The sequence below is a fragment of the Grampus griseus genome (genome assembly GCF_964374135.1).
Source record: "Grampus griseus genome assembly, chromosome: 2".
NCBI lineage: Eukaryota > Metazoa > Chordata > Mammalia > Artiodactyla > Delphinidae > Grampus > Grampus griseus.
This window is the reverse complement of record NC_139018.1, coordinates 60,660,964-60,671,468: the sequence shown is the minus strand read 5'-3', so window position 1 is coordinate 60,671,468 and position 10,505 is coordinate 60,660,964.

The window sequence follows — 10,505 nt, the reverse complement described above, 5'->3', positions numbered from 1 at the left end:
GGCTCAAGCTATATCTTACCATCAGCAATTGGGAAAATGTTTGCTGTAAATACAGTTTTAAGTAATAGAAATAAGATAGCCCACGGCAGCCAGAAGCAGGTACCAGTGATTAGTAAAATAATATCCAGATATTTGGATTTCCTTCTGTTTTACCGTAGCTTACAAATACCTCTGTGTGCCACTTATTTGGGGCCTGAAATATCATCACGAAGATAACCAACTCCCATGAATTAGACTGACAGTTTCAGTTCCCCTCGATTTTATAGCAGTTACATAAAACTGTCAGTAACCAGAGTTTATAATATAGCAGAAGGGCAGGCAGGGAAGAAAAGAGAAGTCATATTTATTCAGTATCTACTTTGTAAGTGACACATTTTGCCAGATGCTTTTACGTGCTATCTCATTTGGCCTTCACCAAAATTCCTATGAACTAGAAATCTCTATTCCTCTTACAAAGCAAGGAAAGAGAGAAAAACACACGAAAAACATAACCCCCCCCCCCCACTTTTCTAGCATGCTAAAATTGGTAGTTGACAGAACCAGGACTAAAAGGCACACCTATTGGCTCCAACATGATCCTTCTACCCTATAGTTAAAGTCTTTTTAAATGGCACGCAGATTCCATTCCACAAACTACACAGAAATGGGAAAAGTCTGACTAGCGCCTCAAGCTTTACAAACCATAGTGACCAAAATCAGATCAACACACTACTCACGGTCCATACCTAAGGAAAAAACATGAAATAAATTATTGGTGAATACTAAAGAAACTGTAATATTCGTCACAGAGACAATCAGTTTGTCTACAAGAAACACCAGTTTTGGGCTTCCCTGGTGGTGCAATGGTTGAGGGTCCGCCTGCCAATGCAGGGGACACGGGTTCATGCCCCGGTCCGGGAAGATCCCACATGCCGCGGAGTGGCTGGGCCCATGAGTCATGGCCGCTGAGCTGGTGCGTCTGGAGCCTGTGCTCCGCAACGGGAGAGGCCACAACAGTGAGAGGCCCGTGTACCGCAAAAAAAAAAAAAAAAAAAAGAAAAACCAGTTTCACCTCTAAGTCGAATGCGGCCGTGTCAAGAACCGCTCCAGACAGGAGACGCCGTAGCACAGTGACTAAGAGGGTGGGGTTAGAAATCAGAACACCTAGTTTAGAATCCTGGCTTTGAAAATCACTATGTCACTATGGGCAGGTTATTTACCCATTCATTCTTCATATATCTTAGTTAAAAAATAAGAATTAAAAATAATTTCTACCCCATAATGTTAGCAAAGTGACAGTAAGTCTTTTCAGCATTTTTTACGTACTTCAATAATCCTTTTCATTTATATAACTATCAGAGACATAGCGATAGTTCAAGAACAAGGAAAACCAGAAACAGTTTTCTTTTCACTTATGAAGATACAGTAAACATGTTTCAATTATTAGGAATTAAATAATTAAGAAACATTAAAATAATGATCAGACACTACAACTTTAATGGCCATTAGAACGGGACAAAACCCCAGAGTTTAGAAGGCAAAATTCTAGATAAGCAACATTAATTCAGTCCCATAAACTACTATAAACAGCTTTTAGGACATTAGTAACAGTTGGGATTTTTTTCCCCTCTCTATTTAAACTAGTAAGTTGTTCTGCCGTAACAATAGTGTAAAGTGATTGAAAAGCATTAAACTAAATCGTTGTACCTAGTACTCTGCCAATTCAGAGATCGTGTCACTCGGCAGGATACCAATTAAACAGAATACCCTGAGTTAGTCAAATGAATAGAGTCTAGTTAAGGAGACATGAGAAACTCAGAAAAAAAAATTCTTCCCAAATATTAAAAACTGATTTATTAAAATAGAAAACAATTTATTTGCTTATAATTTTTTCTTGTAAATTATCTCAAATCCATGAGCAGGAGGAGTAGTATGCAAAACAAAGAGGTAAATATGCAAAGCACGATTTCAAACAGCTGTGGACTCTTTTAAGCTGAGGTCTGCCAAGGTTTTTTGTTCTTTTTGTTTTTTTTAATGAGTGCTCTCTCACCTGCAGCCGCATCGCTCACCCCATTTGCAAACCAAGGCTGGGTCTATAAAGAATAAAATCGATTGCATCCATTCCTCTGAGAGTTAATCCTTTTCCTATGGCAATATCTTCTCCAAAGTGAGAATCTCTAGAATCATCACCACCAATATCCGGTTACATCCCATTTCAAAATGAAATAAAACCGACTCCACTCTAACTTAAATATATATTCAAGTTTTCCAATTCCCCCCGCCCCACCGACAAAAGCACAGGGGAAACCAAGGGGAAGCATTTGGCAAGCCAAGTGATGGGTTTTTGCAAAGATGGTGAACAGTATGAGGAGGACGAAGGTCAACCAGGATTTGCTTGGGCAAGAACTAGTTCTTGCTCTCTCTTCCTAAAGCACTGAAGGCAGGAACCTGATTTCCCAGTTGTATTCCATTAGTCAGTCTATAGACTCCCTATGGGTTATTCATCTTCGATTCCTCAGTGCCTACCCTGCCATCTGAAAGGTCACAGTACCCAGCAGTTAGCAGCAGGAACTGTGGAGCTCGGCCACTTAATAGTTCAGGTAAGTGACTTCATATTGTCACCTTAGCTTTAGTTTCCTCATCTGTAAAATAGGGGAAATAGTAGAACCTACATCATAGGGTTGTTATGAAGGTTAAATAAGTTAATATTTAGAAAGTACTCAGAACAATACTTGGCACATGGTGAGTTTTCTAACATTCAGCAAAATACCATTACATTAAATTGATGGATTTATTAAGACAAGGCAAAGCCTTGAAGTCATTGATTTTGGTGCTGGGGCCATTACTTAGAGCTTGAGTGTTTCTCTCCCTGCCCTTAGTCTTCTGGAGTCTTCCCCACATAAGCATCTCACTCTCATAGGTCAACTAATTTTTCTAAAGTACAAGTTGTTATTGACTTACTATGAATTCCTTAATCCTAAGTGTGTTGGCTTTCTAATGGGAGATAATAACAATGGTTCCTTAACCTGGATACACATCAAACACACTTAGGAAGACTTTTAAAAACATATAATCCTAATGCCTAGCTTAGGAAACTCTTGAAAATACAGCCAAAGCATCATTTGGAAACAAGGTTTCCACAGGATTCTGATACAGGTGGTTTCACTAACTGGTATTGAATCTCAACTATAGATTTAAAAGACTTCATAAAGAAAAGCATTGCATTTCTAGTGAAGAAATTTTGAGTGCTATGATTAGTCTATTAGTGGTGGAGATGTATTTTGCAGTATGGGACCTTCTTTGGTCCTTCAAATTGCACCATACCACCATCAGAATTGCCTGGCACTCCAGTAGCTCTTCAGAAGCCTTCTGTAAATCTCCTAAGTACAAGAGTATTGTTGTCAACCCCTCTTTTACTGGTATCATTTTCAAGGGTGATGGAAAATATTCATCCTGACATTCTTCTTCTTTGATATTCTTCCTGCAAGACACTTCTCTTCATGGGAACCAGATTTTGTAAATGTGTAAGTTTCTGTAGCTTTCCTTTCCATATCCTTTAATACTCCCTCGAGTCCTGGTTCATGCCCCATCAGTTATTTAAAAAAAGAGCATAGATGGCAAGGAGTAAGACGTGGAGATCACCATCCCCCCCACAAATATATCAGAAATACATCTACATGTGGATCAACTCCTACAGAACACCTACTGAATGCTGGCAGAAGACCTCAGACTTCCCAAAAGAACAGACGCTCTCAGGCGACCTACACGCAAAGGCGGGGCCAATCCAAAACTGAACCCCAGGAGCTTGCGAACAAAGAAGAGAAAGGGAAATCTCTCCCAACAGCCTCAGGAGCAGTGGATTAAATCTCCACAGTCAACTTGATGTACGTTGCATCTGTGGAATACCTGAATAGACAACAAATCATCCCAAAATTGAGGTGGTGGACTTTGGGAGCAACTGTAGATTTGGGTTTTGCTGTATGAGACTGATGGGTTTCTGGTTTTATGTTTATCATAGTTTAGTATTTAGAGTTTATTATCATTGGTAGATTTATTTATTGATTTGGTTGCTCTCTTCCTTTTTTTGTTACATATATATATATATTGTCCTTTTTCTCTTCTGGTGAGTGTGTCTGTGTATGCTTCTTTGTATGAGTTTGTTTGTATACCTTTGCTTTTACCATTTGTCCTAGGGGTCTACCTGTCCATTTTTTTTTTTAAATATAGTTTTTAGTGCTTGTTATCATAGGTGGATTTGTTGGTTTGGTTGCTCTCTTCTTTCTTTTTTCTTATTACTTTAAAATTTTTTTAATTTTAATAATTAAAAAAGTTATTTAGTAATTTGTTTTCTTTTTCTCTTTCTCTCTCTCTCTTTCTGTCTTTTTTTCTCACTTTTCTTCTGAGCCGTGTGGCTGATGGTCTTGGTGCTCCAGCCAGGGGTCAGGCCTGGGCCTCTGAGGTGGGAGAGCTGAGTTCAGGACATTGATCCACCAGAGACCTCCCAGCTCCACATAATATCAAACGGCAAAAGCTCTACCAGAGATTTCCATCTCAACAATAAGACACAGCTCCACTCAACGATCAGCAAGTCACAGTGCTAGACACCCTATGCCAAACAACAAGCAAGACAGGAACACAAACCAACGCATTAGCAGACAGTCTGCCTAAAATCATAATACTGTCACAGACACCCTAAAACACACCACCAGACGTGGTGCTCGCCAACAGAAAGACAAGATCCAGCCTCATCCACCAGAACACAGGCACCAGTCCCCTCCACCAGGAAGCCTACACAACCCACTGAACCAACCTTAGCCACTGGGGGCAGACACCAAAAACAACGGGAACTACGAACCAGCAACCTGCGAAAAGGAGACTCCAAACACAGTAAGTTAAACAAAATGAGAAGACAGAGAAACACACAGCAGATGAAGGAGCAAGGTAAAAACCCACCAGACCAAACAAATGAAGAGGAAATAGGCAGTCTACCTGAAAAAGAATTCAGAGTAATGATAGTAAAGATGATCCAAAGTCTTGGAAATAGAATGGAGAAAATACAAGAAGCGTTTAATGAAGACTTAGAAGAACTAAAGAGCAAAGAAACAATGATGAACAACACAATAAATGAAATTAAAAATTCTCTAGAAGGAATCAACAGCAGAATAACTGAGGCAGAAGAACGGATAAGTTACCTGGAAGATAAAATAGTGGAAATTACTACTGCAGAGCAGAATAAAGACAAAAGAATGAAAAGAATTGAGGACAGTCTTAGAGACTTCTGGGACAATATTAAATGCACCAACTTTCGAATTATATGGGTCCCAGAAGAAGAAGAGAAAAAGAAAGGGACTGAGAAAATATTTGAAGAGATTATAGTTGAAAACTCCCCTAATATTGGAAAGGAAATAGTCGACCAAGTATAGGAAGTGCAGAGAGTCCCATACAGGATAAATACAGGGAGAAACATGCCAAGACACGTATTAATCAAACTATCAAAAATTAAACACAAAGAAAAAAATAATAAAAGCAGCAAGGGAAAAAGAGCAATAACATACAAGGGAATCCCCATAAGGTTAACAGCTGATCTTCCAGCGAAACTCTGCAAGCCAGAAGGGAGTGGCAAGACATAGTTAGTGATGAAAGGGAAAAAATTACAACCAAGATTACTCTACCCAGCAAGGATCTCATTCAGATTTGACAGAGAAACTAAAACCTTTACAGATAAGCAAAAGCTAAGAGAATTCAGCACCACCAAACCAGCTTTACAACAAATGCTAAAGGAACTTCTTTAGGCAGGAAATACAAGAGGTGGAAAAGACCTACAATAACAAACCCAAAACAATTAAGAAAACGGTAATAGGAACATACATATCGATAATTACCTTAAATATAAATGGATTAAATGCTCCCACTGAAAGACATAGATTGGCTGAATGGATACAAAAGCAAGACCCATATATATGCTGTATACAAGAGACTCACTTCAGACCTAGGGAAACATACAGACGTAAAGTGAGGGGATGGAAAAAGATATACATGCAAATGGAAATCAAAGGAAAGCTGGAGTAGCAATTCTCAGACAAAATAGACTTTAAAATAAAGACTATTACAAGAGACAAAGGAGGACACTACAAAATGATGAAGGGATCAATCCAAGAAGAAGATATAACAATTGTAAATATTTACGCACCCAACACAGGAACACCTCAATACATTAGGCAAATGCTAACAGCCATAAAGGGGGAAATTGACAGTAACACAATCATAGTAGGGGACTTTAACACCCCACTTTCACCAATGGACAGATCATCCAAAATGAAAATAAATAAGGAAACACAAGCTTTAAATGATACATTAAACAAGATGGACTTAATTGATATTTATAGGACATTCCACCCAAAAATAACAGAATACACTTTCTTCTCAAGTGCTCATGGAACATTCTCCAGGATAGATCACATCTTGGGTCACAAATCAAGCTGGTGAATTTAAGAAAATTGAAATCGTATCAAGTGTCTTTTCTGACCACAATGCTATGAGACTAGATACCAATTACAGGAATAAAATCTGTAAAAAATACAAATACATGGAGGCTAAACAATACACTATCAAATAACCAAGAGATCACTGAAGAAATCAAAGAGGAAATCAAAAAATACCTAGAAACAAATGACAATGAAAACATGATGACCCAAAACCTATGAGATGCAGCAAAAGCAGTTCTAAGAGGGAAGTTTGTAGCAATACAATCCTACCTCAAGAAACAAGAAACATCTCAAATAAGCAACCTAACTTACACCTATAGCAATTAGAGAAAGAAGAACAAAAAAACCCCAGAGTTAGCAGAAGGATCATAAAGATCATATCAGAAATAAATGAAAAAGAAATGAAGGAAACAATAGCAAAGATCAATAAAACTAAAATCTGGTTCTTTGAGAAGATAAACAAAATTGATAAAATATTAGCCAGACTCATCAAGAAAAAAAGGGAGAAGAATTAGAAATGAAAAAGAAGTAAAAACTGACACTGCAGAAGGATCATGAGAGATGACTACAAGCAACTCTATGCCAATAAAATAGACAACCTGGAAGCAATGGACAAATTCTTACAAAAGCACGCCCTTCCTAGACTGAACCAGGAAGAAATAGAAAATCAAAACAGACCAATCACAGGCACTGAAATTGAGACTGTGATTAAAAATCTTCCAACAAACAAAATCCCAGGACCAGATGGCTTCACAGGCGAATTCTATCAAACATTTAGAGAAGAGCTAACACGTATCCTTCTCAAACTCTTCCAAAATACAGCAGAGGAAGGAACACTCCCAAACTCATTCTACAAGGCCACCATCACCCTGATACCAAAACCAGACAAAGATGTCACAAAGAAAGAAAACTACAAGCCAATATCACTGATGAACATAGATTCAAAAATCCTCAACAAAATACTAGCAAACAGAATCCAACAGCACATTAGAAGGATCATACACCATGATCAAGTTGGATTTATCCCAGGAATGCAAAGATTCTTCAGTATACGCAGACCAATCAATGTGATTTCAAACTATACTCCAAAGCTACAGTCATCAAGACAGTATGGTAAGGGCACAAAAACAGAAATATAGATCAATGGAACAGGATAAAAAGCCCAGAGATAAACCCATGCACATATGGTCACCTTATCTTTGATAAAGGGGTAAGAATATACAATGGAGAAAAGACAGCCTCTTCAGTAAGTGGTGTTGGGAAAACTGGCCAGCTACATGTAAAAGAATGAAATTAGAACACTTCCTAACACCATACACAAAAAAAACCTCAAAATGGATTAAAGACCTAAATGTAGACACTATAAAATTCTTAGAGGAAAACATAGGCAGAATAATGTATGATATAAATCACAGCAAGATCCTTTTTGACCCACCTCCTAGAGAAATGGAAATAAAAACAAAAATAAGCAAATGGGACCCACTGAAACTTAAAAGCTTTTGCACAGTAAAGGAAACCATAAACAAGACGAAAAGAGAACCCTCAGAATGGGAGAAAATATTTGCAAATGAAGCAACTGACAAAGCATTAATCTCCAAAATTTACAAGCAGTTCATGCAGCCCAATATCAAAAAAACAAACAACCCAATCCAAAAATGGGCAGAAGACCTAAATAGACATTTCTCCAAAAAAGATATACAGATTGCCAACAAACATGAAAGGATGCTCAACATCATTAATCATTAGAGAAATGGAAATCAAAACTACAATGAGATATCATCTCACACTGGTCAGAATGGCCATCATCAAAAAATCTAGAAACAATAAATGCTGGAGAGGGTGTGGAGAAAAGGGAACCCTCTTGCACTGTTGGTGGGAATGTAAATTGATATAGCCACTATGGAGAACAGTATGGAAGTTCCTTAAAAAACCAAAAGTAGAACTACCATATGACCCAGCAATCCCACTACTGGGCATATACCCTGGGAAAACCATAATTCAAAAAGAGTCATGTACCAAAATGTTCATTGCAGCTCTATTTACAATAGCCTGGACATGGAAGCAACCTACGTGTCCATCATCAGATGAATGGATAAAGAAGATGTGGCACCTGTATACAATGGAATATTATTCATCCATAAAAGACACGAAATGGAGTTATTTGTAGTGAGGTGGATGGACCTAGAGTCTGTCATACAGAGTGAAGTAAGTCAGAAAGAGAAAAACAAATACCGTATGCTAACACATATATATGGAATCTAAGAAAAAAAAAAGGTCATGAAGAACGTAGGGGCAAGATGGGAATAAAGACACAGACCTACTAGAGAATGGACTTGAGGATATGGGGAGGGGGAAGGGTAAGCTGTGACAAAGTGAGAGTGGCAAGGACATATATACACTACCAAACGTAAAATAGATAGCTAGTGGGAAGCAGCCGCATAGCACAGGGAGATCAGCTCGGTGCTTTGTGACCACCTAGAGGGGTGGGATAGGGAGGGTGGGAGGGAGGGAGATGCAAGAGGGAAGAGATATGGGAACATATGTATATGTATAACTGATTCACTTTGTTATAAAGCAGAAACTAACACACCATTGTAAAGCAATTATATTCCAATAAAGATGTTAAAAAAAAAAAAAAGAGTCATGTACCACAATGTTCATTGCAGCCTTATATACAATAGCCAGGACATGGAAGCAACCTAAGTGTCCATCGACAGATGAATGGATAAAGAAGATGTGGCACATATACAGAATGGAATATTACTGAGCCATAAAAAGAAATGACATTGAGTTATTTGTAGTGAGGTGGATGGACCTAGAGACTGTCATACAGAGTGAAGTAAGTCAGAAAGGGAAAAATAAGTACCGTATGCTAACATATATATATGGAATCTAAAAAAAAAAAGTTCTGAAGAACCTAGGGGCAGGATAGGAATAAAGATGCAGAGGTAGGGAATGGACTTGAGGACACGGGGAGGGGGAAGGTAAGCTGGGATGAAGTGAGAGAGTGGCATGTACACACATAATCTACCAAATGTAAAACCGATAGCTAGTGGGAAGCAGCCGCATAGCACAGGGAGATGAGCTCGGTGCTTTGTGATCACCTAGGGGGGTGGGATAGGAACGGTGCGAGGGAGACGCATGAGGGAAGAGATATGGGGATATATGTATTTGTATAGCTGATTCACTTTGTTATAAGGCAAACACTAAACTAACACACCATTGTAACGCAATTATACTCCAATAAAGATGTTTTTTTAAAAAAAAGAGTATATAACATTCTTGATCATAACCTGTTCCACTGCATCTTTTTCTAGTTCTCTCATGTGATTAGCATATGGAATACAAAAGCCCTGAGTGAAAGGACAGTATGTTTCTTCAATATTTTAGCTCATTAACCATTATTAAAATGGAGAGTATGCTGGGGCCTGAGGAGGTTGTGATTGTGACCGGTGGAAACAGTATGGTGGTGAAGACAGTGACTATTATCTCCATTATCCTTATTATGACCTCCTGGCTATAGTTGAAGCAGCTTCAAAGAAGTGGTTTGTTAGCGTTCAGATAAGAAATCATAGGGTCTCACTTGATAGTTAAAGGAACGTTTAAAAAAATGAAATGAAGGACTAACGACTTGGAAAAAAAACAAATTACAGATATGACTATAAAGGGAGAGTATAGAGGTTTACATTTAATATACAAAAACAATCTTTAGCCAAGGTATAAAAGTATAGTAGCACAACAGCCAAGAATAACTCAAAGAAATGTATTGTTTCATTTGTTTCCCATAAGCTGCGTAAAACTAGAAAAAATAAATATTCATCAATAATTTGAAACAGAAGACATTTTGCAAAGAACTTTCTAGGAATAGGAAAAACTTTTTTTTTGGTCAAAGGTATTACAGAAGGAAAACCAATGCTTAAGAGTCCAGTTTCATTGAATTTATTTGTCCTAGTGTTTAGTAACACATAATAAGATTTTTTAGTACTGGGAATAGGTTTTTTTTTTTCAAAACTCACACCTATTTACTCCCATTTACTTTCA